General features: G+C 41.6%; 1 protein-coding gene across 7 annotated transcripts in view; it reads left to right on the plus strand.

Annotated features, from left to right (window-relative positions):
- PLCB4 (phospholipase C beta 4) overlaps positions 1 to 27,325 on the plus strand; it is a 171,494-nt gene that overhangs the window by 17,061 nt on the left and 127,108 nt on the right. For 6 of the 7 annotated variants that reach the window (XM_064709817.1, XM_064709818.1, XM_064709822.1 and 3 more), the window contains exon 2: positions 2,624 to 2,683. The exons of the other annotated variant lie outside the window; for it this stretch is intronic. The gene's annotated coding sequence lies outside the window, so the exon portion shown is untranslated. The remainder of the gene's footprint in view (positions 1 to 2,623; positions 2,684 to 27,325) is intronic. 7 annotated transcript variants of the gene reach the window in all.

Raw genomic sequence — 27,325 nt, forward strand, 5'->3', positions numbered from 1 at the left:
TAAGGGGGTTAGGTTGTGAAGAGAGAGGAAACCGTGGGGTGTATTTAAGGTGACAGGAAAGGCCAGGTGACAAGTGAAGAAACACGTTGTGCTTTACTGAAGACCAGTGAAGAAATGTGTGTTGTGGCCAGAATGAACACTGGCCACATCAGAATTTGATTCCTCTACACCTGCCCTGGTGTTGTGAGGAACATCAAATTAAAGCTCTTTTGCAAAAAAAAAAAAAAACCAAAAAACAAAAAAAAAAAAAAAAAAAAAAACAAAAAAAAAAAAAACCAAAAAAAAAACCAAAACAAAACAAAAAAAAAACAGGCATCAAGGTACTTAAGGCTTATTCATTAAAATTAATTTTTTTCTTTTTCTTTAGAACATGAGAAAAATGAAAATTGTGGGGTTTTGTATTTTAGCCTTTAACCCAGCTGTGGAAGGGAGGGCAGAGCTGAGGCTGCAACCACTGTCCATTCCATTCCTCCATCAGTTGTCCTGTTGCTGTGAATTACAAGCTGCTCAGTGTTTCAGGGACTGAGGCTGCACTCTGGCTCTGAGGGCTTCCCTCAAAGAATTTACAGGCTCGCTGAAAGGGCCACTGGAGATTTTGGACACAAACAAGCTTCTGAAGAAATACTTAACTGGTGGAAAGACAGAGAGAGATTTTTGGTATTTGCATAGCTAAAAGGAAACTGATTTTGTTCATTAAATTTATGAGATTGTACTCGTGTGTTTTCATGGAACATGAGAAATTTCAGGGCCCAGTGGCAGTTCTGCCCAGAAAGCTGTGGCTGATTACCAGCAGTGGGAAGCAGGTTGTGTTTCTGGAATGTGCATTAGGGCTGCTGGGATGCTCCTGGTTCCAGTGGAGCTGGCTGGGTCCCACACTGATGTAACCCTGCTGAAATCTGACTGCAGGGGAACACAAAGGGCTGGGCTGTATCTCCTGCTGCACACTAACATCGCAGTTTGTATGCTTGAAAATTATCTTGTCATGTCTTTGTTTCCCAGCACAGGCCTGTTTTGGACAGGGAGGTTATTTTAGCACGAAGCTGGCTCTAGTTGACCCAGGAGTAAGTGTAAGGATGCTTTTGTGTGAAGCTGTGAAGTCCTGGAGACCCAGAGATATCTTGTCATGTAATTAGGAGCTGCTGAGATCAGGCTGAAAGTGCACCAGCAAAATGAGACAGTTTGAGGCATTTAAAAAAATAATTTAAAAAAGACTTGAAATCACTGTGTAGTCTCTTACTAGAAGAGAATGCTGTCAATATTTAATGAGAACAAAGTATGTAGCCACCATCCTCTCAGCATTGCTATTTATGATTTCAAGCAACTTCTTTTAATGGACGTTTTTGGCAACTTTTAGAGGATTCAACAGAGGAGGAAACTGTTCTCTTTAACTGCCCTCATTGCTGTAATTGTGATTGCTGTGGTTCTCAGTCCCTCTGGTCCCATACTCAGGGTGTTTTATGTGCCATGAGTTCTCAAAGCAAATGCTAGAGCCACAACATGCTCTGGCTTCCCTTGGCTGAGACTCTTGTTTTCTGCAATCTGTTTCTAATATTGAGGGTTTTTTCTTCTTCTCATAAAACTTAAACCTCATAAAACTGAAGAGTATCAGGTCAAATTTAATTCTGTGTATGCACCTAGTGGATATTGAGATGTTCTCAACTTTAGGCTTCAATTTATTTTTTCTATAAAAGAAGAAAGATTTAGCTTGATGGAAGAGAGAAAAATAGAGCTTCTGATCTAATGTGTAGGAGCTCTTGATAGAAATTCATTTGAAAAAGCAGCAGTCAATTTCATGTTATTTTCAATAATGCTGAAGACACTTGCTTTCTTTTAATAAAATATTGTCTCCGAGAAAACATGGATTTCAAATGTGAATTTGGATTTGATTTTGTTTTTGAGCACTCTTTGGTCATTTTCGTTCCTGTTTGTGTAAACCTGCTGCTTTGCTTGCTGGAGGGCTGTTGTGCTCATGTCCAATTTAAGGTCTCACACTTAGGTCTTACAGATGGAAATCATTGGGTTTGTGCATTTGGAAAAGCGAGGGGTGCAAAGGAGCAGCACCAAAGCTCCCTGCCCACTTGTACTGCTCCGAGGTACAGGAGTTGGTGTCCCTGTGCTGCTCCTTCCCCTCCAAAGATGGGGAAAACAGAAGTGGATGCTTCCATCCTTCCAGAGCGTTGGCAAAAGCAATGCAGGAAATGCATTCTAGCACTAATAACAATGGCATAAATTACTTTTTACCCAAAGCTGGGATGATAGAGAGACCTGATTGTATGTCTCAAAATAAAATACTTTCTTTTCCCTGCTCCTGACACACTGCTCCATCCTTAGTCTCCACTGTGTTGCTTTCTAGTTTTAAATGCTTGGAAGAATGGGTGCCATGTGTTCCTGTCACCTGCAGCTATGATGCTTCTGCTTCAATAACAGGAATTTCAAAATAAAATGAACTTCAAACAAAAACTCACTGAGCACTCAGTATTTGTTTGCTACTGTGTAAATATTCTGATCCATAAGGAGAAGTTATTTCTGGAGGAAAAAGAAGGTCTTGTAGTAGTTTACTGGGATTTTATTAGGTAATTAAATATGAATATGCACAATTAAGGCTTTTTTTTTTCCTTTTAAGGGAAAGGAAGACATTTTCTACAATGTGAATTTCTATGGAACAGTTTCTGATTTTCAAAAGGTATGCATTTTCTGTTCTTTTAGTATTTTAATTCTGTTTTGTACTAGATTATCTACTTCCTGTTTAAAATACAGTTTACCATTGCAATGCTGCACTGTCCATGTCAGTAGAATGAAAAATGTGTTCTGAAAAAGCAGCGGTTGGGGTTCATGAGAGGAGAGAAGTTATTAGAATTTAGATCATAGCTGCAAATTCAGAGGGTGCTGTGCTCTCCTGAAACCAGATATCCTGACATTAAGGAAGTGTGTATGTGTGAGGTTGACCAGACACAGGCAGATGAGGGTATTCACAGTTCTCAGAGGCCTTATCTTTTTGGAGTCTAACATCCTGGAGAGTTTGGATGAGTAGAAATTGTTCTTTGGTGTGCTCCCTCTCAGGCCCAATAAACTCCAGTGATAACCGTTCCTAAACAGCTGCAAAGTCAGTTTAGGTTCTGGAGTCTCTGTGTTCCAGCAGGTCCTTCTCACCTTGTGTTTGTGGAGAGCAAGGTTTTTACTTTCTTTTGGTACTCGGGGATGGGTCACTTGCATGCCAATTTGTGTTCCCTTCCTAGTCTGAGTAAAGTTTTCCCCATCCCATTGGCATAGAGGATTTGTACTGTCTTGGCTTCTGCTGTCTGAAAACCACTTTTCCTCCAGAAGCACCAAGCTGGCACAGAATTCCAATTGCTTTAGCAGTCCAGGCCTTGAGCAGGCTCAGAAAGTTGTGACAAATGTTAGTTTCTGGCTAATCCTGACTGAGACCTCAAGCTCAGCTTAGATGAGTTCTTTGATTCCTGTTGTACTGCACAGGTGCAGAGCAGGGCACAGGCTTTGTGCATGAAAGTTTTGAAGTGATAATGATTAGATGCATTTGCTTTTTATTGGTCTTCTAAAAGCACACCTAAATTCATATGAGAATTCTTCAATGTTGTCTGAAATTAAATCACGTGAGAAATCTCAGATGAGAATTCCAGTTGCTGATGGATCTGCTCTAAAGGGATCTTTAGTAGGAAAATGTAGGGGGATAGAATATAAGAAAATAAAGGTAGTGCAGAAAGTAATCTCACCCCTGATGAGTTGCAGCTGGGCCAATTAGCAGAGATTAGGAGCAGGCCTGACTTTACCAGGCCACAGGTGTAACCAGTGAGAAGAAGATGCTATAAATGAGTGGGGTGGTGGTGAGAAGGGAACTGGAGTCAGGTGGCTGCTGTGTGAAGGAGAAAGAGGCAGTGCTCTGAGGAGCTGCTCATGAGGAACACCAAGAAGGTATGAGACTTTTGTGATAAGGAGATAACAGCATGGCACCCCTGCAGTAAGACCACAACAGGAAAATTTCATTGCAGAACAAGTCATTGACACCAAAGGATGTGGTTGTGGTGTTTATCTAGAATTGTAGAATTAGAAGTAATGGTACAAAGGTTGTAGGCAGTGCTCTACCTATCCTACCTTGGCAGACTTGTTTCCTTGTTTTTCTCTCCTGGATTGTTGGTTTATCCATGTAGTCTGTGCCACAAGCAGTTGGGAATCTGCTGCACTGTGACCTGGTGTTCTGTCACAGTTGGTTTGTTTATTTGTAACTGATAAAAATAATTCTTCTGTGGGCACAAGTACAGTTTAAAATAATTGAAAAAGAAAAAAATAAGCCTACATTGGCCAGAAATAGCTTTCTTGGAAAGTAGAAACTTCTGTAAATATCTTTGTAGAGCAATGTTCTGAAAATACAGAGAGGGCTGACTTCTTATCCAGGTGCAGCAGTAGAAACCTTACTAGTAAGAGACTTGGAATGAATTCCCATTAATGGCAGGACTGATGGTTCATTTGTTAAAAGTGATAAAGGAATAGTAAATGAATAAGTTTACCTGGAGTGTCACATTTGATGCTTTCAAACTCAGAGTAAATATCACAGGGAAAAGCCCCTTTGGGGGCTTAGTTAGTGAAGGAAGTTAGAGGTGATGCTTTTCGTTTTCCACTGGATCCTCTTTTTAACCATTTCAACACAACGTGAAGAAGGACGTGCCATAGGCTTTACACACCATCCTGAAAGTCAAAGACCTCTAAAACTTAGTGAAAAAAGGAACCGCAGATTTCAAAGCTTCCAACTTTTTGCATCAAATAAATATGAGGAGAACTTGGCTCCATAACAAAACAAAAGTAGCCCCAGGCAGTCACAATTTGTACAGCCAGTTTTAGGGTCTGTGAACAGCATGCTGCAGTTAATATTGGTTGCACTGAGGATGCCTGGGAGAGGTTGTCTGGGTAGAAACCTGTTAAAATATCATATTGTTAAAGATTAAATGGGGCCATTCTGTGCTATCCTGTGTTTCATTACAGTGTGATTCCAGGCAGTATTTCTTCAGGAGATGAGGTCAGGCAGTGCATCCTTAAAGGTTTATTGTGTTTACATAGTGGTGGGTGGGAGGACAGGCCTGTGCAAATGGGAGATGGTGCCTTTATCATAACACATCATTTACCTGTAATCATGTTCCCCTTAGGAGAGCATTAGTCATGTTATTGAATAATCAGGAGCTGCAGGAACTTTGACCCCTCTCCTAGTCTGAAAGAGATTGAGCTGAAGAGAAAACTATCCAAAGAAAATCCTTTAAATGAAAGGTGCTTTCCAACACTGGAAAGGAGAGAGGGCTGCATTCCTGTTCAAGTTTGTAGTGTGAAACTCGCCATGATATTCTCTAGGCATTCCTGATTGGAATAATAATTAAAACAGTTCCTCGCAGTTAGCTCATTGATTTTATTCATGAACACTTCACAGTTGATTTTTATGGAGGTGAAATAAGATCCCTGTGGTTTATTTACAGAATTGCAGACCTTTCATGTGAAGGACAGAGCCTGAATATTTGGCATGTGCACTTTTGATTAAATTACCTGTGCCCCTGTGGGTACTTGTGTGTCACTGTATCTCTGAGTTGGGGAGCTGCAGCATTCCTTGGCCACACATTGATGGAGTTCCCTCTGTGTAATCTGCCTGCTGCAATCACAGAAACATCCTGCACTTGTTCTCTTGTGCCAGCGTGGAACTCTCACACCTACTGAGCATACTTTAGGAGGAGTTTTAGTCCCAAACTATTTGCTGCCTGCTCCTTTTAAGGGGCATGGTAACTGGTCCCAAATGGAAGTGACGCTTTATAGGGGAGAGAATAAAGGAAAGCTGCCCTTCTTGTTAGAGGCCATTTGCTCAGATTGCTATTGTCAAAATAATCCATGCCATGAATCCCCCAACTGTTCTCTTAATCAGGTCCATTGAATCCTACAGCCTATCTGATTCTTCTCCCATGTTATCTCTGTTTTCTGGAAATTGAGTCCTTGTAGGCCTGAAAACTTATCTGCTGCTCATAAACAACATGCCTAGCTCACTGAGGTGGGGTATACTCTGAGTTTCCCTTCAGATGGCCAATGTTTTCTTTATTATAAAGTTCTCTTATTCTTAGCACATTTCTAGGTCAGGAATGCTTAAAATATCTTTGGTCATTAAAACTTGGAGTCAACAGTATAAAACCAAAATAGAGAGGCAAAAGAAAAATAAATGAAGCTTACTGCATCCAGATGAAGTATTGTTTTCCAAATATTCCCTGCTGCTTGTGATCATGTTGTTGTCTTTGTGCTTTCCTTTGGGAGACTGTTCTGTTTAATTACAGCAAAATCCAGCATTGTGCAGACACCTGTGTGAGAGAGGTGAGCGTGGAAGGAACAGAAAACCTATGTAGTGGCAAAGGTCTCAGTCTGAGCAAGATTGTGGTTTGGAGAGGAGGCAGAGCTCTGGGAGCTCACAGCAAGTGATAACAAAAGCATACTGATAATTTATGGCAGCGTGACTGTCTCGGTTGTCAGGGTCTCTGTAGTTTCCTGTACATTTAAACTGACACTTGTGATAAAGAAAATAGAGGCTGGGAGTGAGACAGGAGACTAATTTCTTGTCCCTGAATGCTTGTTCACACCAAAAGCCAGTGTGAGAGTGAATCAGGGGCTGAGCTGGCCAAAAGGCCCACCTGATACATAACATTCTAAAAGGTCATTTCTGAGCTGGAGGAGAGAAGGCTCCAGGCTACTGCCACCTTTCAATATTTAAGAAGGTCTTAAAGATGAAGACAAACTTTTTAGTAGGGTCTTGTGACAGGACAAATGGCTTTGAATTGAAACTGGGTATATTTAAGGAAGAAGTTTTTTACAGTGAGGATGGTGAAAACACTGGAACAGGTTTCCCACTTGGATTGGGGGTGCCCCATCCCTGGAAACATTCAGGGTTAGGCTGGGTTGGACTCTGAGCAACCTGATCTATTTGAAGATGTCTCTGCTCATTGCAGGACTAGATGGCATTGAAAGGGTCTTTCCAACCAAAACTATTCCATAATTCTGGGATTTTTTTTTTTTTAATCTGAGTCAGTTTTCATTTTTTCTGCCAGAGCAAAAGTTAATGGTGAAAGAATGAGTGACTGGTGGACTTCTGGAGAGGATTCCAAAGTTTACCAGACTGCTGCCTCAAACTGGTCTGTGGTAGGTCTGTCTGAAACCTGAATCATCAGACATTCTAATGCACAAAAAGGGAGAAAACAAATCTTGGCTCCTGTAAATTTTAGTTGTTTATGATAAGAGTTGTCTTAGGCTAAGAAAGGTTGTTTTCTTTGTCTGTATATTTCTCTAAGTGACTGCCTTGTAAAACTGTCCCGGAAGATTTATCTGCCATTCCCCAGGAAGGAAAGACTATTTGCTGTTTTTTGAAAAGATTATATAAAGAACTAAGTCATAGCGTTGTTTTATTGAAAATTTCTATTTCATCAATGCCTGAAGTTAAACCTTCTTCTTTTAAAATGAGTGAAGTCCTGATTTTGAATCCAAAAGTGCGGAGTATGGGAAGGGCAGGTCAGAAACCAAGAGACACAAAGTGGCACCGTGTACTGTTTGGCCTCAGTAAAGCCTGGAGGAAGTGAGGTCCTTGCAAACCATTTTGTTCCGTGCAGGTTCAGCTCTCTAAGACATACTGGGGCTCTTCATGGCTTCCCCTCTCCCCCTTTTCTGTTTTCTGGGTGTTTCCTTAGTGCACTGTTGGATCCAGGGGCAAACCAGAGCACAAGAGTCTGCTGCAGTTATCCAGAGGAGTGTGTGAAATGGAGGGAGTGGAGGGAGCAAACTCTTCCCTTTTGTGTTTTCTCAGCCTGCTCAAAGCTGGCATGACTCGGTGCCAGAGCTGGAGGGCAGAGACCTGAGTGACATCCCATGTTCCCAAGGGAAACACCTGCGGACACATTCGTGGGATTTCTGCCACTGGCTTCACCTGAGGCCAATTATGTGAGAAATGGAGAGTGAAAGAATTAGCAGGATGATCTGGAAAGTATGGGGAGAGCTGTGAGATAAAGGCAGCAAGGTAGCAAAAGTGGGAAATGTCATCATAAAACTGTCAGATACAGGAAATACCTACATGGTGGGAAAGAAAGAAAGAGGTCGTGCACAGCTGAGTTTGGACAAAATGTTTTATTCATTTCTGACTCTCTTGTCCTGTTGAAACTATCTGCCAAGACCTACTATTGATACAGCAAGATTACTGGCCTGTTGGATGCTCTCTTTTAAACTGATGTCTCCTCCTGCCACATGAATAGTGCATTCATCTTTAACCCTTACTGTTTTCTGGCAAAGCCAAAAAGGAAAATTACTAAATTATTGCCAAAAAGTGCATTGTATTTTTAAAGGATTTTTCTTTTCTTCCAGTACTTTAAATACTTTTCTTCCAATACTTTAAACCATAAAATTATGGAAAATTTCAGAGGGAAGTTTGCTCTGACTGCTTTTGTGATCTCTGTAGGGGGATAGAATATAAGAAAACAAAGGTAGTGCAGAAAGTAATCTCACCCCTAATGAGTTGCAGCTGGGCCAATTAGCAGAGATTAGGAGCAGGCCTGACTTTAACAGGCCACAGGTGTAACCAATGATGAGTGCTATAAAGAGTGGGGTGGTGGTGAGAAGGGAACTGGAGTCAGGTGGCTGCTGTGTGAAGGAGAAAGAGGCAGTGCTCTGAGGAGCTGTCCACGAGAAACACCAAGCAGGTATGGAACTCTTGTGATAAGGAGACAACAGCATGGCAACAATATAGAGGAGCAGTATTTGGTTGAATGTAAAAAAAAAAAATCTGTAAAGAGATGCTAATCAAAGACAAAACTTCTCAGTATTGTCTGGCTTTCCCAGAGCTTGCTTTTGTTCTACTGTTCGTATCTTATCAGTTGTAATTTTGCTCTTAAAAGGAGTATTGCAGTGGAGAGCAGGGAATGTGTGTGTGTGTGTTACGGAGTCTGCCCACTGCAGCTGCTTACCCAAACGAATCCCTTTTGATCACAGTACCTGTAGCAACTGCAGGCTGAGAAGGTGGCACGTGCTGTTTGTTCCACATCAGAATCATTTCTTGGAGGCAATGGAAATACCTGTGGCAAATTGAATTGACATTCAAAACTTCATTTATAATCGTGGTTATTATGATTTCTTCTTTCTCTGTGTACATATTTGGGATCTACTAAGTGTAAATTTTCCACGCTCGACAGGTTGCCTAAGCCAGAAAAGTAGGAAATAACTCCCCAAAGAACTGCTGCCAGGTCTCTGAGGCACGTATTGAGCTGTTTGAGCTGAAACACAGTATGTAAGAGGTGCTGTGCCAAGTTTTGAAAGGTACAGTATGTGGAGTGATGAGACTGCTGTCTAGTTATTTTCTGTACCCAAAGGGTAGAGACAGACAAACAGGGAATGCCGTCTATTGCTTAACAACACATATGCCACTTTTCAGTTATTTATATTTTAGCTGTTGTTTCTTCCCCTCAAAACTAATGAGACGTGGTAAACATTGGAATGAAAAGTAGCAAGCAAATCTACTTGGATTTCATAGCTGCACTTTTTGCTCTGTGATCGATACCAGACTGAGAACTCGATCAGAAATGCAATCATTTGCAGTTAGCAAATGGGAGGACATCTCTGGGGCAGCTGTAGATGCTGCAGGTATTTCTTGTGCTGATGTATGAACTGCTTTTTCAGGATCTGCAGCTGCTCCTTTCTTGGCCATTTGTACATTTTTGTACACTTGGAGGACTTTGACTGTTTGTGCTTGGTGTTTTTGTAAATGACCTCAGTTACACACATGTGACTGTCTGATATAATGAGGTGTCCAGCTCCTGGTTGTGAACATTTGGCCATACAAGTCTGTCTGCAAGTCTTTTGGGTCTGTCTGCCTGAAAAGCAGTAGGATTCCTTTTTTCTCTGCAGATGGTCTGCTTTTGTGTCAAGGATGTAGTAAGCAGCTAGCTAGATATTCTGAAAAATCCAAAAAATAAACTTCTGTGGTTTAAAATTATTTTACTTTCGGCCCATGTCTTAATGGAACAATTTGTTGCCTGGATTCTACAGGATCTTTTTTTCTTGTTGTGTTTAAACACAGTTGGCGAACTGGGAAGCTTACTCTTAAAATGTTAAGCAGTTTGAGGCTGTTTCCAGGTGCATATTTTGAAGGAAATCAGAGGCTTTCCTTTGCTCATCACTGATGTATCAGCATGTAGGCTCTTCTATTGTCACATATAATGTGGAGTCAGTTTTTTTCATTATTAATACTCCTCTTCTCTGTGTTAATTTGCTGTGAAAGTGATGGTATATTGGTGGTATGGCAGTTGTCCTGTCCTCTGCCCAGTAAGTGTGTTCAGCAGCTTTGGCTTGGCTGTGCTTTCCCTGTCCCTTCTTTTCCTGGCAGGAGCTGGCGGAGGTGACACGGGAGCAGGAGATGATGCCACTGAAGACACTGCCTGTAGTACCTGCGGCTGCAGCAGCAGGTGCTGCAGTCAATATCATAAACCCAAACCCAAGCTCTGACACTTTACTGCTTCTCTTTCCTCTGCCTTTTTTTTTCCTTTAAGAACTGTGTCCAGAACATGAGGTTTGTTTCCTTATCTTGAGTGTTTTTGTTAGCACTTGATGTGACTTGATATAAACAATGTGAATTCGAGTCAAGTGGTTAAATGTTAAAACAGCTTCCCACATGTGTTGGTTTACTGCCAGGGAAAGAAATACAGCAGAAATGCTGTATTTACCACTAATCAAACATCTGTTATTGTTGAAAGAATGATCTGACAAGGATAGAGCTGGACTGAAATGTACAGGTTGTATTTCATGGAAGGGGAAAGCTTTATTAATATTTGAAGAATGGCTTTAATTAGTCTGACTGTTGGTAGGTGTGTTCATTTTCTCAATGTACATTTGATATAGCATTTTTCACCGACTTATAATTGGCAGTTTCCCATAGGAAATAATCATTATTGGTATTATAAAAGCACTTTGTATCTATCACATTTGGGAAATGAAAGTTTTGCAAAGGTCAGAATAAAGTGTGCCCCCAATTATGCTAATAACTCATACCACAAATGATCCACTAGAAGGTTTAATAGCTTGGTAGTCCTCTTTAGATTTTCTGAGAACAGGAAGAATTAATATTACATTTTGACACTTTATAGAAAGGTGAAAAAAGTAATCCTCCTTTTCTCTAGCTTTGGAAGTTTGTACCTGAACTCTCTTAGTTGCTTGAAGATCCTGGTGGATTTGAGTTAGGATTTGTTGGGGTTTTTATTAAGAATTCTTTTGAAAAACATTTTGTTCCTCTTCACACTGAAGTCATTACCTTTTTTTTTTAATGATCCCATGGTGGCACGGTATGTAGCATGTTTTGACATTTGGAGTTAGCTGTAAGTTTTAGTTGGAATTTGACAAAGTCTAATTGACTGATTCTCTTGCTAGATTGCTGAAGTAATTTAAATTAATAACTTGGTATGAAGTATTGAAAGTTATTTAAAGACCTCTTCAAAATGAAAGTTTTACTGCAAACTAAATTTTAATTTTGCTTTTCACTTGCCAAAAATAAAAAGAAAATCTGTAGTTTCCTTTAAGGGGTATTGCACATCTGTACTCAACACCAAAGACTGGAGTAACTAAAGCATCCAGAGGTTTTCCAAATGTCACAACAAATCTTCAGGATAGAATTAGTTAGAAATTATTGGATACTGGGTTTTTTTTGTGAAAAGAAAATACCCACCAGCGAGATTTCCTTAGAGCCAGAGCCCGTGTTGCTTGAAATGGCTTTTTCTGTTTGTCATTTTGAGGCTGAAACATTACTGAAAGGCTAGATGGAAAGGTTTGCTCCTGAGGGTGATTATCCTGATCCTGCCCCGTTCCTGGGCATCTCCTGAGCTGGTAAAGAACCCATCAGGAGAGCAGTCTGAGAGCTAACATTTGCAAATGTCTGCAAATTGAATTATAAATGTCTCTGGTAAACAAAACGTTAGCTGCACTGTGTCAGCTCCGCTCCGAGGTCTGGCTGTGCCAGGTACGTGGGGTTTGTGAGATACTTTGGGAAAATAGAAAAGCTCAGATAGAAAAATAAATAGCTCAGATTCATTCATCTCACGGCGGTTTTAAGTGGAGAAACATTTTTCCCTGCATTCTTTACTTGAAACTCCTGTCCCTTTTCCTGTGTTTCTGTAAGCTTTACTTAACCAGAGATGCAGATGGTTTATTGCTCCTTTTAGAGGAGCTGTAAATGGGGAATATTGACAAGTCTGGCACTGAAACAGGAGGCTGTTGGAAATTTGCTTACCCTGATTTGATGGGCTGCGCTGGGAGAGCTGCTGCTTCTGCTTCACTGGAGGTGTTGTTTTGCTGCTCGCAGAGATCAGGGCTGTAGCAAGACTGCCTTCAAAACATGTCTCTTAGAGAAATGTTCCTTTAGGACAATTCTTCAAGCAGCACTGCTAGCAAGGCCTTTCCTGCACAAACATTTCTGTGTTCTGGTGCGGTTGGCCACACGTGTAAATAAAGAGAAGGATGGGAGCAGGCTGCTGGTAGACTTTAAACTTCAGCCTTGCTTTTGTCCTCCTGGGAACGTTTTTTTCTGTTTTGGCATTTCTTTATTTTTCCATTGTCAGTTGTGATAAGTGCCTGATGCTAAGTGCAAAGACTCTTGGTCTTGGCTGGTTTTTAATACTCAAGTTCTCTCCACAGACAAATTATTCCTCTTCAGCTTAAACACCTCAGGTCAGTGAGGGGACATCATTAACTCCAGTCAAGCTGCTTTTACCTAGAAGATTATTTCTATGCAAATGCTGTGAGGAAGGGATAAAGGCAAATTTGTTAGAGCTACCTAGTGAAGCTCATACACATGTGATTCCATGAAGGATTCTGTTTTTCATAGCCTACTACAGATTGCATGGCACAGTCCAAAACACATTTTCCAGAGCAAATCCTAAGTTTTGAGTGTGGGGCACACAAAAGAAGGTGAAATTAGAGTCCAAAACTAATTTTATTCAGCATATGTAGTGAAGTACGTGGCAGTATTTATATTTGATTAGGTGTGCACTGCACTCCTTGCTTGACTATGGTTTCATTAAATGTTCAAAATGGTGTAGATTTTATTCCATAGCCGTGTGAACAATTAAATCCTCTGAAATTTTTCTGACTGTCCTAATTTTTTTTCTTCCATCCGAAGCTTTGCTAATGGAGGTCTCATCACTCTGTCAGAGAGTCAGGTATGTCTCCTGATGGTACTTGTACTTTTAGACCAATGGGGACAAAGTGATCCAGTTTTTCCTTCCTTCCAGGTACAATTATGGGTCTCAATATAATAAAAATAAAATGATTGAACATCTACAGAGGTTCATATGGCATATTTTCCATTTATTTTAAGTTGGGAAGCTAAAATATCTTAATTGACAATCCCATAAGGTTTATTTTTTATGAGCTCTCTTTTCTCTCTGCGGTTTTACATTTTCAGGGTATTGCTAATTCTGTAAATTTAGCTATCAGAGTATTGTAATTTAAGGCCAAATCCTTCTCAGAGTTGAAAGAAAAAAATTGAATTTGTTTTATTGGAGTAGAATCAGATTTAAGGGGCAGAGCCTGAATAGTTTTTAATTATTCTAATCCCTGGACAGCTTTTCAGCCAGGACACTTCACAGGCGCTAATAACATTTTATATCAGTTGAGTTTCCCCTGATGTAAAATATAAAGATCATGAGTTTGCTGTATAGCCTGCTAACATCATTGGGACCAGTTTTTCTAGCTGCATGAACAGGCTCTAAGAAAACAGCTGTATAAATTTGTATTGTGGTGCTTTTGTGGAGGTTTTTTTTCCTTGTTTTTATTTTGACCTTTCTTTCCCATGGGTCGCTTCAATTTATTAACTTAGTTGGCAACTGTTGATAGGATCAGGTCTTTTCACAAAGTCTTGCAGCTCCTGTGGCAGGTTGGGGTTGAAATGCTTTGTTTTGGTGCTCAGGTGTCTCATGTTCATATCCTGCACTGATGTAGGAAAGCAGAGCATCAGAAGAGTGATGCTGGTCAATCACAGCAGTGCTTTTCTTCTCAGCAAGCACTTAGTTCTTTAACCAGGCAAGTGTTGCCATTCCCACTCCAGTTGTACTCAGTAATTTCAAAAAGTGGGAAAGTTTTGTTTGTCAATCAGCAAACAAGCATGAAAAGAAAAAGTGTGATGGAGCAGAGGACTGTGGTAATGGGTTGGGGGTTTGTGTGACTCTAATATGCCAAATTAACATTTCCATTTCTTGAAAAATCTAAAGAAATGTATCACAGGAGCTTACCTTGAATTAGCGTGGTTGCAGAGCTGTTCTCTGTTTGGCTTGTATGAGAAGAAATATTTATAGTCTGCTTTTGTTTAAGAGAACCCTTAATTTGCCCTGTAACAGAAAACACCAGTAATTGAGGAAGCTGGTTTAGGTCCTCCTGTTAGGTGGCAGAGGAGATTTTTGTCCCTTTCCATGCATGTGCAGGAAGGACAAAGAGAAATTCCTCCCTGTGGCTTCTCTAATGAACTCTAACAAAGCTAAGCAGGTTCGAATTTCTACACTCCCTTGAACCAAGCAAATCATGTGCTCACTTCTGTTTTACCCTATTCTGCTTTTAGCAGGGGGTACAAAAGTGAACAACGTATTTATTTGCTACTGTGAGAACAGATGAAATTCCTGATCGCCCTTAACATGAATGGGAGCATTGCTCTCCTGCTTTGGGGTGCCAGGATTTCACCAGCTGTGCCTACTGGCTGCAGAAGTTCAAACTAATGAAGAGCTAATTCTAGGTTACCCCTGGACTGATGCTGCTGGAAGTAGTTGCTGGCCTTGTCATGGGTAATGTGCCTTCCATCACACGTGGCTGCTTCTCTCTTGCTGTGCTGCTCAGCCCTGTGCAGTGAGGTGCTTTCCATGCTGCATCCATTTGCTTCTGGAATGATGGGAGATGTTACAGGCCACTCCCAGGGGACAGTGAGTTAAAGCACTCCTGCAGAATTGCTGAATAGCAGGGTAGAGCAGTGTGTAGATAAACATCTTTTGGAGTCACTGGGGTAGATGTGTTGGACCACAACAGTGTTCAGAACTAAATTAAAGGTCAGCAAAACACAGAGCTCCTTCAAAACTCCAAAGCACCATGTCTGACTGTGTTTTGTTTCTGGAGACACAAAAAGAGATGTTCCACACCCAGAAAAGTAGCAAAGAAACAGCATTTGCCATGCCAGCTAGAGGGTGTGAAAGGGAAACCCATGTACCTTATATCTCTTATTTTGATTTTTGTGCTGATACTCAACATACAAGTGGTTACGATGTAAAATCTAACCATGGCATGTACCATTTTGTGCAGAGGAAGGAAATATCTTTTTAAATTTTTTTTTTTTTTACTGCTAATGATTAATGTTTCTTAAAAATAACTCAGACCTGGACACATCAAGCCTAAAATGGTGAGCTTGGAATCTCTGTGTGGGCTGTCTCAAGTCCAGCTCCTGTCTCGCAGTAGGCCCATGTATGTGTGAGTATGACAGGTGAGGAAGGGCTGAAAATGGAACTCCTGCATCCTTCTTGATGGAAGGAGTGAATGCTGCTCTGCAAAGACTCTTTATGTAGATCAGAGCCAGAAAAATGTCATGTGGTGTTGTGTGTATATATATATGTATAAATGTGTTTGTGACCCATGATCTGTTTTTCCCTCAAGTCCACAGCATTTCAGATGTGCATCTGAGTTTTGTGTGTGGATAAGAGCCCTGGGGGTTATCGTGGTGTTCCCACCATTTCCTTTGCTCGTTCTTTCTTTGCTGACAGATGCAAACATCTCTCCCTTCCCTCAGTTTCCCCTTTCTCCTACAGCAGCGTCAAAGAACAGGATGTGCTGTTTCCAGAGGCTCCTTGGATAATGTGAAGCTGAAGGGTATTTAGTAACCAAAGAGCAAAAGCTGGAAAGTTTTAATTCAAATAGTCTTTGGCTAATATTGGAAGAAAATGAGTAGTGCAGGCTTATCTAACAGAAGGAGCTGTGCTGGTCAGTTGTTGCATAAAGGGAGTGTGACTCAGTGGCTGATGCTTTCCACAGTACTTCACTAGTTCCAAGGTATGATTTCTTAAGAGCTTCATTTGGCAGCACTTAAAAAATCTCCCTTATAATACAGGAGAAAACAAAAGCCTCTTGGAGACTGGCCATAAGGTTTGTTGTACACTTTTCATTTAGAAAGAAATGTAAATTTGTCTGATTCTATAAAAATCAACTTTGTGTCATGTGAGCTGTTCCCTGTTTGGTGTGGATGGAAAATTCTCAGTCCGTGGCAGGTAAGGTCAGCATGAGCACAGCCTGCTCCCTAAATCATTTATCATTGATGTGGTGTGTGTAGTTCTGTGCTAGAAAATAAACAGGCACATTCCTTTTTTGTTTACATAGAGGTTTAGAAATAGTTATATTGCCCTTCATTCTTCTAGGTTTTATTAGAAAAGACATTGAAGACAAATAGAACAGTGACAAAGCTAATAATAGGTCTTTTATGGAATGTGACTTATTTTGCCAAACTAGAGCATTTTTACATCCTTGTGCTTTTAGGCTGACTTTTCTGTAAAAGGGGGGAAAGGGCAGTAAAGAGATTTGATTTAGATTTTTTCAGCTGTGCTGAGTCAGAGCTGCTTGTTGTTTTCTGTGAGCTGCATGTATAGTTTTTATTGTATTTTTGTTACTCTGTTTTTAGAATTGAGATGAACTGCTGTTTCTGCTTTGCTTTCAGTCACGAAACATCCCTAGAGATGTTCTGTCCAGTTTGCATAATTGCTTTCTCAGAATGTGTGTGTGTGCTCACCTGCAGTTGCACTTCTCATGTCAGGTGTCCTGTAAATCAGCAGGCAAAATGCTGGAGCCTCAGGAGCTGGGAATGGGGCCCACTGGTGCATGCTGCTTTACCCTACCAGGTTTGGTTTGCTTGGTTTATATCCTCACTTGCATGGTGCTCACATTGTGTTTATGAGGGATTTCACGCACAAGTGAAAGTCATTTTTAAGACAGAGCACTTCCAAGGGCAGGATGGCAGCTCTTACCTTCAGAGTCCCTCCAGTGTTCCTGGCACAGGCGGAACGTGGAGCTGGCTCTGAATAACTGAATGGCAGCAATTAGAACTGTTATTAAAACAGGAAGCTACTGTCGCTGTGTTTTCTGCTCATTGTCTCTGTTCTAGCTGCTGTTCCTAAAAGTAGTGCTTTGTGTCTGAAAACTGAATCTCTCTTGCTTCCCTTTGGTATTATATTTCATCCCACAAATGATAATTGCCATAGGTAGGTATAGTCTGCAATAATAATAAGCACTAAAACACCCCTTCCCAGCCTGTGCAGCTCTCTGGAAGTCCTTGCGGTGTGGTTCTGGATTGCCTTCCTCATCTTCTCGTGAAGGAGGGATTCACCTTTCAAATATAGAGCAGTAACCTTCTTCTCCCTCCTCCCACTTCTCTCAATTATCAGGTGTGCAGTATATCTAATTTTAAATTAACTTGTCACCCTACATCCCATCTGTAGGGGTTTACAATTTTAAACCAATTGCCTTTGAGGTGACTTTATATACTGTTCCATTAACATATACATATCAATTCTAGGGCACTTACAGACTACAGAATAAAATCCCCTCTTGAGCAACACATCTTCAGGGAAAAGTAGTAGCTTGCACTTGATTTGCTGTCAAATGAGAGCTGTGATATGTCAAAACCTAACACTGAGCAGGGTGGTTGAATGACTTGAGTAATTGTTTTAATACAAGACAATTTAGGGTAGTCTTAGTCTAGATGCTTAGTAAAAGATGGATTTTTTTCTTATCTTGGTAGTGTTGCATTTTCCATGGGTATTGTAGTACAATGTAGGAGAGAGTGAAACTCTGTGTGCCTGAATTTGTGAGTACGTGCATGAGCACCCAAGGTATTGAGCTGTCCATGAAAACATTTTTCATTCATTTTGTTACAAAATTACATAAATGGTGGGAGCTCAGACTGTATATGGGACTGTTAAACCCCTCGATTTTGTGTTGTGTGTCACATTGTTATCAGTGACATGATTCTGAGTGTGACACTGCTGGGAGGGCACCATTCCCACTTGGCTCCTGGTGCAGAGGCTGCTGTCACCTCGGGCAGGAAGGAGCTTTCTGTGTCTGGAAAGAGCCCTGTTCCATTTTACACTGCAGTCCAAAGTCTGTGCTTCACTCTTTGCCCTGGGGAAAGCAGCCTCAGTGGTGTGATACAGAAAAGTCACTTTCCTTGGGAAAAGACATTTTTCTTCCCTTTTCCTGCTGCTGCAGCTGTATTCCTGCCAGCAAAGATGAAGGGATCTGGCTTTGCAGAGGTTGTGACACAGCTGATGGTTCCTTTTAGAGAAAGGAGAGCCTGCCTTGCGCTGAGACACAAGCACAAGTCCCAGAAATGGGCAGGGCTCTAGCCCTGTGCCATTAGCCTGCAGCAGCTGGGCCTGGCAGGCTCCCTTCCAGAGGAACGGCCGCTCAGAGCTGGGCTCACTGGGAAACAGCAGCCAGGAGTCAGGAGCTGCCCCCAGGCAAAGGGAGGGGGCTCCAGGGGCAAGGCAGGGAGGAGATGAAGGCGAGGGGTGATGGCAGCTCTGTCAAACACCTGTGTGTTGGGGCAGGAAAAAGACCAGGGGTTATTTACCCCAACGTACCTCCAAGGAGCTGATTGCACATCAGCTGTAATTCGAACATAATTTTCAGGAATTTATTATTCAGGCCTTATTTTCAAAGATGAATACAGGCAAATGGTGTATCTTGGGATCAAGGGGAGTAAAGTGCAGTGAAATGTCAGGTTATTGTGTCAGCAGGAGAGCCTGAGCCTCCCAGGCAGCCAGACCATGCCATGTGCCAGAGGCAAACCTGCAGAATGAACTCAGGGAGGCTCTTCATCTCACTGGCAGTGGAATATTTTCCACAGCTGTGCTGTAATAGCTGGATCTGGTTTTATTTTGTGAAGGGGTAAAAAGGCAACCAGGAAGTGGCAAAAAGAAACGTAAAATTGGTAGAGGAAATGAAGCTGAACCATTTTAGAACTCAATCTTTTTTCCTCTTTTCTCCTTTTCAATGTTTTTTTAAATTTCAGAATATAAATACAAATATTCTTTCAGTTAATTGCAGTGTGTATCACCCAGCTCTGCCTAGGGAAGGGTGGAGGTCTGGTAAAACTTTGGCTCATTGGCTCAGCTCTCCTTGCTGCTTCCTACCTGACTGCTGTGCTGCAGTCACTAGGGCTTTGTCTAAAAATCCTTTCTCATGCTATTTCTTTGCTTATGGCTTAAGAAAGGTAAAATCTCGAACCACCCAAATGTGCTCCACATTAACCCAGTGTGCACGGTAAAGGCAGTCAGTGAGAGAGAAGCCTTGTGTTCTTGGCATTTACTTATTTTTAAGTAAATGCATCTGTTGGACTGACATTCTCCTTTGTGCTTGTGGATACAAGCAAAAATGCCAGCTCTTGCATGACACACTCAAGTGTCTGCAGTACTTATACCAATAAAATACCAAAGCCAGCAAAATGTTCCAGACTATATGTTGCTACAATTTTTATTTTATCCCTAATGTCACTCTCTCAGAAAAACCTCAACTATGAAACTCCTGCTGTACATTGAAAAAAAAGGATCTAAAAAGTAAATAACTCCCACCTCAGTTTGATTTCCTGCTCCACTGCCTTGAGTTGGATAAGTAGTATGCTGCCCAGATGAATTACAAATGCTTCCTTCTACGAGGGAGAAGGAAAAATATACAGAACATTTTGTTGTATCTGCCTGTATCATCTCTGTGTATATATTACCTGCAAACAGCAGCCATCCCTGTGGGTATATAGAATATATAACTGTAAATAACAGATGCAAAAATATTTATAACATGAAATTATTAAAACTTAACTAAAATAAAAATTGCACATGGGGACTTGCATATGGCTGTGTGCATGCACCCTTCTGGAATACAGGAAAACCCAGTCTTTAGGCAGGAGGGAACAAAAAAGAAAAACCCACCAAAATATCCAAACAGAAAATAAGTAGCTGTTCCATTTTAGAGTGAAAGTAGCCTGAGGAGAATGTAATGCAACAATTCCAGTGTTTATTTTGAATAGCTTCAAGCTGGAGTTCTCCATGCTCAGGGGCTGAGGGGCCTCTCTCCCCCTTGAGGAGCTGCTGAGCCCAGGTGGGCACTGGGAGGATGTGCCTGTCCCAGGCTGAGGCTGCGCTGCAGGAGGACGCTGGGCAGGTTTGTTTCCATGGCACATTGCTTGTTAGGCAGGAGGGAAAACTTGCTGCGGTTGGCTTTTCTCTACACAACACTTTGGTTTTTCAGTAACTGCCACGTCACTTGGGAGAAGTGTCCTGGTCACAGCATGTGGTGCGATTCGACACGACCTGGCCATGGCTTTCCTCAGCTTCTGCAACACCTAGGGAGCCAGCTGTGTTTCAGAGCAAACTGGTGAAGCCTTCTGTTTCTCCTCAGCAACATTTAACACCCTGTAAGCCACCTTCCAACTGGCAGCTTTCAGCCTTGCCCTTTATGTTTATCAGAAGGCAACCACAAAATAAACAGTGGTATTTTTCTGTCTTTGCCCAGTTTGCTTTGTGCATTAGACAGTGCTCTGTAAATTACAGCTCCACTTTTTCTCTTGAGCAGTCAGCCAGGCGTGCTCCCGTTTCACTTGTGCTGACATCCGTGTAAAGGTTACCCAGTCCTCGCAGGGAGGAGTATGTTTTAAAAACATAGAAAATCGAAATAGTAAAATTCTGTGAATTGCTGAGGGAGGAATAGGGAGAGCACAGTGAAAAGAAGTTTCTTGGATCTGTTTTGTCACTTGTTTTCAGATTGGTAATGTTCTTGTTTCTGATGTTTTGTCTGTGTCACGTACGGCTTAGTGAAAAGTCATAATGAAAATAACATTGCTTTTACACTTTATCGAAATGTAAGAAAATTCCTCCTTTGTCTCCAGTTATTGAGGGGGGTGAGGTTAATTAAATTGGCTCCTAAAAATACAGTCTCCTGCTGTCTTAGTGTGGTGCAGTTTGTGTCCTATTTCTTTGTGTTCTTGCCCTTCCTGTTCTGTTGGGGTGTGGAATTGGGAAAGCAGATGAACTGAATCGAGTTTGGGGATAGCTTTCTGGTAGCAAATGGAAAACAAAAGGGTGCAGTAGAGATTCTTAGCTGAGGGAAATGTGAGAAGTTTTATTTTTGAAGGTGGGTTTCCCCAGGTGCCAGAAGCTGGTTTGGGAGGGGTGGGAAGTAGCTCAGTGCAAGGAGCTGGTAAGTCTGTCCGTTCTGCACGTACATCTGTAATGATCTGTGAGTGGTTTTTCTTTTTAATGAGCATAGCTGGAACCTAGAGAAAGAGAAGAAAATGGGTATGGGAGGGAGCAGCATATTCCAGCACAGGAGGCTGTTTTGAGGATTAAAACTCTTGTTCCTGGTACCACACAGCTTTATCCAAGGAACAGTTTTGATTTTTCACTCTTCCAGTCAATTATAGTGCAGGCTTTAAAGGACAGTTTTTTGGTCGTGACCTGTAGCATTTTTTACTGTAAAACTGAAGATAATTTTAGTTTCTTGTGTGTAACTTTGTGTGTTTGTTTGTTTCTATATTAGTAGTTTAAATTTTGGAAAGTTGAGAGGGCATGGCAGTTTGCCAGCATTAATGAGGTACAGTTTTGTTTTAGTTTGGGAACTCAGCAGAGGCGATTCATGGAAAAATTGTCTTTTATAAGTATGAATAGTGACTGCTTTAGATGCTGTCTTATGCTGCTCAGCTCAATGAAGGACTCAAATAATAGAATTAGCAGTAGATTTATGGAGAAAAATTGCTAATTTTAAACATATAAACTTTTATAAAAATGAAAATGCACATCTTTAAGACATACTTAAGATTTATTGGACAACCACATAAGTTTAACATTATATTTATTTGTTTTCTTTACTAAAATTTTCTTCAGATTTCTTTGTACTAAGATGTTTCTGTTGGATACATCAGCTCTTTTCATACTTTCTGAATAAAAAAGAGCCTTTCTGATAGCATGCTAATAAGTGATTATCTTTTTGATTTGTTAAATGTAGCAATGTGCACTATAAACACCTGTACTGTCAATTTAGGGTTTAGAAGAGAACAGATGTCAAGGTTTGTGACAGGTATGTGCAGCTGTGTAGTTTCACTCCTTGGGAACTCTGTACTGCAGCACAAATGCTCTATGAATATTTATTAGGGCATTGTTCAAGCTTGCCCAGCCATATTCCTACACTTTCCTTATTTGTAGGCTGTAGGAAAAGAGGACAAAAAGATCTTTCTCTACACATTTCTTCAATAGTGGAGTTACTTCAACTCAAGTTGATGAATGTTTAGTTTTCAGCTCTTTGGGAGAAGCGTCGCTTTTCCCAGATTAGAGTTCACAGTAGTTCATTGTTTTTTAAATAAATAAATACTAATTAATCTCGCTAACATCAAAACCTAAAGTATTTCATTCCCCTCAGAGGTTTTAAAATAGGCCTTTAAATGTGTTTTGTTCAATGGATGATTTTACAGGGAGAGGATTTGATTTGTTAAATGTCAAGCAGTGTTATTTGTGGGACTGTTTTCATTAATAGCAGTGTGAATAACAGCTTTCCTGAATTTATTCCTGTGTTTGCCTTTGCTGAATCAGAATTTAATAAGCTCACTGTGTGGAAAACTGTTGTCAGTCTCACTTTTGAGCTTTGTTAAGGAGCCTGTGCTTATGAAAATAGAGATAAACCTTCTGTTAGTCAATGAGGAACATTTGGGAAATGAAGGAGAATGCAGCAATTTTCATCTGTTCTTTTAACTATGAGATAAATTATAAAGTAGAATTGCTCTGAAAAAGCTTTTAAGTTATACTTTTTAAAAGTACTACTGCAGCTTCCATCTTCTCTCACCTTTACTCCAGTGAGTCTGTGTACTTTGCTGTTTAATATAAAGTACAGAATATGATGGATTGCTTTTTTTACCCCTCCCTTTCCTGCTGTGAAGAGATGGTTTGGTTTTGCTTTTGTTTTTTAAACTCTGATCTTTAGAATTTAAATTCTGCCTTATGTTTTAAAAATGTTTTATGCTACTTGAATGTGGGGGGATAGAATATAAGAAAACAAAGGTAGTGCAGAAAGTAATCTCACCCCTAATGAGTTGCAGCTGGGCCAATTAGCAGAGATTAGGAGCAGGCCTGACTTTAACAGGCCACAGGTGTAACCGATGAGAAGAAGATGCTATAAATGAGTGGGGTGGTGGTGAGAAGGGAACTGGAGTCAGGTGGCTGCTGTGTGAAGGAGAAAGAGGCAGTGCTCTGAGGAGCTGCTCATGAGGAACACCAAGCAGGTACAGAACTCTTGTGATAAGGAGATAACAGCATGGAACCCTGCAGTAAGATGACCATGCGTGAAGGTGGAAATTCAGTGATAAACTGATATCCCATAGTTTATATCAGTAACAAATAGAGATGTGAACTGCAATTGCAGTCGTCGAGTGGTCATTGCCATTGCAGAGGAGGAAGAGCTGGCACGGCCTTTGGTGAGAAGCTCCCCCAGCTCCTGGCAAAAGGCTTTTCCAGAGGCAGGAGTGTTTGTTCTGGGGCCCAGGTCACTCAGCTGTTCCCTCTCAGTGATGAACTCGGCTCAGGCACTGCTGAGGAGGCGACTGAGGACTGCAGAACGTACCTTGTTTGACCTTTGTGTTGCCCTGCATGAGAGGGAGGCTCCAGGAGAGCTGAAGTTGGGCAGAGCACAGTAAACAAAGCCATCTTGTTCTGTTCCTTCAATCAGTGCCTTTCTTTTAGAGAAATCAGCTGCATCTCGAGTCTAGATTAGAGTGTCTGCTGCAAAATTAGAATAACTGCTCAAGTCAGTAGTTCCTGACAGCTCCCCTAAAACAGAGGTGAAAAACTGAATTTCTCAGTTCTGAACTCAGCCTTTTGTTTGTATAAAGAAAAGGGGCTGATTTGGCATGATTACTAACACACCTAAGGAGACCAGCCTTTGGCAGGTGCTGCCCATGCACTCTGACACATGGGATGTATTTTTGTGCCTGCTCATGAGGAGGAAGCTCTGTGCAAAGCCCAGGCAGATCTGCCTTTGGTTCATGCAGCTGCCCTTGGTGTCAGGACAGCAGCTGTGCGGTGGGACAGAAAAAGGCATTTTTGAAATACTTTCCTGGAGAGCCCCAGCCCAGGGACAGGGAAGGTTGCTTCAGCTGTTCTGTACATGCTTCATGGCAGGAATGCTTGAGGAGATGCTGTGTGGCCAGGCAGGGAGTAGCTTGAGAGCAATGAATTGTTCTCTTATTTACATCTGGTATTGTTGCAAGCCCTTGGGTGCTTGCACCAGGCTGCTGCAATACCCAAGCAGGTCACTTCTTACACCCAAACTGCTTAACAGCCTTTCTAGGGCCAAGTCACGTTCACATTGGTTAATGCAATGCAAAATTACAGCCTTCTTGGTTTAAAACAATAACAATATTTTAAGTATTTGCTTATTAAGGAATATATTCTGTAAAGTCTGTACTTTTCTCCCTCCCCTTAAGGCAAAAAAATGTTAGCCCAAATCATCAGATGCCCTACACTTCAGCAGAATTTCTAGTTTTCGCCAAACATGCATCTGTTCTTCTCCCTTTTTCTACTTCTGAGGGGAGATATTTATTCTAGCTGTGCTCTCGTATAATTACATTTTCCTGGTATTCACTGGGTAAAAACAGCTGCCAATGTTCTGATCACTTCTAGTCATAAAATGTTCCACACGAGTTAATTTCTGTAGTTAACTTTCATGGTGATTCTGCAGTAATTCAAGACCTAACACTGTTTGCTGGTTTTATTTTCATTTGCCTTTAGAAGTTGTCTTGTCATCCCTGCTCTTGGTTGAATTGAAGAACAGTACATTAGGGGAACATAATCATAAGAGGTTAAGGAAAGCCCTAATCCTCCATTCTCCTGAGCCTTCTGTGTTTCTCTCCCCACATTTTTGTACTACTTAGAAAAGAGCTGTGACTGATACTAAGCTTTTTATGATTAGTGACATTCTCAAGTACTCACTGCTGCACTGATTGTATTTTGTATTGTATTTGCCTTCCAGTAAAATGCAGTCTTTTTAATGATTTTTATAATTTATTACATTGGGGAAATGAGGTGAAACTTTGCTAAAACAAATTAATTAACATGCATAAAGAAAAGCTCACATTTCTTTTTTGGATGCTGAAGTTTTTCATTTTGTAAGTAAGCTTACAACGCCGTGGATGTTTCGAGATGTTTTTAAGAATCCTTTCAGTTGAAGGAGTAAATTCTGAACAAGATTTCCACAATTTTAAAACCCAAAGGAACCCTAAAAACCATCAGGAGCTGTGAGAGAGAAAATGTTTGCAGAAGGTGTGATACAAGCAGAAGTTGGTTGGTGCATGAGTTGAGCAGAAATGAAGTTGCCACCCATAAGAACGGGCACACAAATGGCAATGTTTATGTGCCCAGAGAAGTGAAGATGCAGTTTTAGAGATATTGCTGTGTAGCTCCACAGGTAGGGTTTATCTTGCCTGGCTTTGGCTGCCTAAAACAAGGCATCTGTTGAAGCTGTTGTTGTGCCTGTGCAGTCCCGGGAGAGCAGGCGGCGTTTTGGGGGAATGATTCATCTGCCTTGGCTCACACAAATCGCGCAGGAGGCGGTGACGCGTCCTCAGGAGCTGTGACACTGCATTCATCAGTGGCCAGCCGGAAAACTCAGCTGGGGGGACCTGCCAGCTGCAGTCCAGTCCTCTTCCACCTCTCAGCTTCTCTGTGGGGCTAAGGGCATTTGTAGTTCTGCATTTCTACAGTTACCACACGTGCTGTTGTCCAGGATTTACACAGAATCAATTTTCCCTTGTGTTATTGTTCTAGTTCAAGTAGTTGCTCTTGAAATTGTCAAGTGTGCTAAAAAAATTACTTCTATTGAGGTGATGCAGTGGATGATCTGTTACTGAATTTTGTTCAACCTTATATAAGTTAACACCTTGTGGCTTATATAATTAACAAATGGGAATAGTAGATATTTCTTTTCATTCTAGAATAGCTGGACAAGTCTCTATTTGATTTGTTTTTTTCCAGACAAGCAGATAAAAGTTTAACTACAAACCATACTAACGCAGCTTTGCTCCCCAATGACAGTGTCTGCAAAAATATCCATTTGGTCTTTATCTTCAAACATTAGACTATCACCTGAGACTATTCACTCATCTATGGCCTACATAAACACTGTAACAATGCAGGGGAGGGAGGTCTCTGTCATGTTCCTAATGGATTAAGAGTTTGATCTCAGCTTTCTGATGAGAAAGGTCGTGATTACTCAGATTGAACAGAAAGTCATTCTAAAGGTTACAGAACGAGAACCGAGTCTCAGCAATGACACAATAGTCTCTTTGGCCTTTATAGAGTTTGTAATCAGGCACTGCTTATTGACCTTTGCAGATTAAATTTTATTTTAAGTCTCAAAAATGAATACCTTCTTTTTATTATATAAAACTGTCATAAATAGAAGATGGCACGAGTGTTGAGCCTCTCCCACAGTGCTGATACTGAAGGAAGCTTTCTTTTCCCTCCATCCTGCTGCTCTGCAGGCAGCTGCCAGCTCATTGTGGTGGCTCTGCTGGAGCCTTTCAGCCTCAGCTGGTGGGAGCAGTGTGCTCTGCTCCGCTCCTTGAGTGCAGCTCTGTTTTTGGGATGCACAGCCCATCTTCCATGGTCTCCATCCCATCCTCCTTGCCCTCCTGCAGCTTGCTCAGCTTCATCCCTTGTTTTTGGAGCGCCACACTCCACGGGAACAGAGAACTGAGGGCTGTGTGTTTTCAGCTCCTCCTGGCCCCGTGCTCCCTGTGAGGAGCCTGGTCCATGTCCTCTGACACCCCTGTGGGTGCTGCTGGAGCTGCTGTGGGTGTCCCCCCAGCCCCCTTTGTGAAGGCAGAGGAGCCCTGCTCCCCAGGGACAGCGCTGCCGTCCCTGCCAGGCTCAGGGATTGTCCTGAGCTTGCTGCTCTGCTCCCACCTCTCTGAGTGCTGGCCCAGGTGTGGCCCAACAACCCTAAGCAGAGGAGGCAAACCCTGCCCTGCCCTTCAGCTGAGCCAGGCTGCTGTGCTGGGTCCTGCCAGAGCACGCTGCTGGCTCGTGCTCTGCTCCTGTTTGCTGCCAGGAAGGACCCTTGCTCTTTTCTGGGAACTGCTGAGCCCAACCACCTCACTGTTTACCCGCCTAATTGGCCCCTTCTCCAGATGTAACACCCAGCTGGAGAGGAGGAGTGGGCCAGCCTGTTCATTAGCTGATAAACTCTGATTTGTTTTCCCACGTTAGCATTG

Source organism: Zonotrichia leucophrys, chromosome 3 (assembly GCF_028769735.1).
Source record: "Zonotrichia leucophrys gambelii isolate GWCS_2022_RI chromosome 3, RI_Zleu_2.0, whole genome shotgun sequence".
NCBI classification, from domain to species: Eukaryota; Metazoa; Chordata; class Aves; order Passeriformes; family Passerellidae; genus Zonotrichia; species Zonotrichia leucophrys.